Raw genomic sequence first — 1386 nt, forward strand, 5'->3', positions numbered from 1 at the left:
CGTTGTCTAAATTGCACCGCATATTGGTTGCTCTGATTTTTAGGAATATTTTAAATCTTAGTGGCCAATGTTACCTTGGACCTTCACAATAATCTGAAACACACAAGAAAACCAAAAGATTTTCAGACAAAAATTAAACCTTTAGGTTCAGCTCATACAAATTAAGCTGACTATACTCCCAGACTATAGAAGATAAGTAGGAAGTAGGAAATCTCAATCTGGTAATATATTATTGTATTATAGTAATATATTATATAGATATAAATATCTATGCAATCATGCAGTCCTCAGTTACAAAGAACAGTAAGGCTGATCTTTTTGCTGAGTTATTTGTGATCACCAGACTGGGGAAATTATGTATAAATGGCTACATATAATGTAAAATTCACTCAATATATGTGTTAATACCCTAATTAAAACTGACATTACTGTTTGGGTCACTTGATTTGGAAGAGAAGGAAATTAACGGTACCAGAATGTTCTTATATTCCATCGCCATCTTGTGGCAAATTTTGGATATGAAGTTTTCAACTCACAATTTTATTTCTCTCTTTCGAAAAGGGTACGGTGAAATCTTGAAAAAAACATTTAAAAAAAAGCATACATACAAGTAAATGTACTCAGATGAAGTAAATGCAAAATGTATATTGATCTTCTTTAAGCACGAAAAATATTCTAATGAGAATCACTAAAGAGTTGTTTCTTTGTGTTTTGGTATGTATCAATTCTAAATGTATGGTGTCAGAGGTAAAGCAATCCTTATTGTATTATTGTATCCAATGTAGTGCTATTTGACGCTTGGGCTCAGAAGGAGCTGTCCAGGTACTGAAACGAGGAGCCGCAGCGCCACGTTGTGGCAATCTGAATAAACCTGTAACCACATACACAAAAACCTAAAAAAAACGTATAGTATCTGAGTCCATACACAAATTGTCCAAAATATCAGCATTTTTTTGTCTATTCAGTTTAATCGACAAGTTATTCATTTATTTATTTTATTATTTTTAAGTTTATTCAAATAAATGTTTATCGCCACCGTGTAAATTTTCTTCAAAATAATTTCTTTGTGTTTTCTTACATTTTATTCTCATAAATACCATATTATACTAACATAAGGAAAATTGTTTCCATGTGTATATTTTAGGTTACACATTGGCATGCATACTACAGAATTGTATCCTAATTATTGAGCAGCGAATAATCTGCTCCACTGATAAAATGTCTGATATGTCAGAATAGTGCATGATGTGTCTAAATCTAAAATCTTTTCGTTTGCCTTATGGGTGCATTTGCCCTAGGTTTTTTTTTTTTATTATTTTTTTTATCAAGGTCAGGATTTTGCCAAACCCCTCCTCTCCCTCCCTCTGCTTAAAGTGCGTGAGCGCG

The sequence above is a fragment of the Tachysurus vachellii genome, chromosome 8 (genome assembly GCF_030014155.1).
Source record: "Tachysurus vachellii isolate PV-2020 chromosome 8, HZAU_Pvac_v1, whole genome shotgun sequence".
NCBI lineage: Eukaryota > Metazoa > Chordata > Actinopteri > Siluriformes > Bagridae > Tachysurus > Tachysurus vachellii.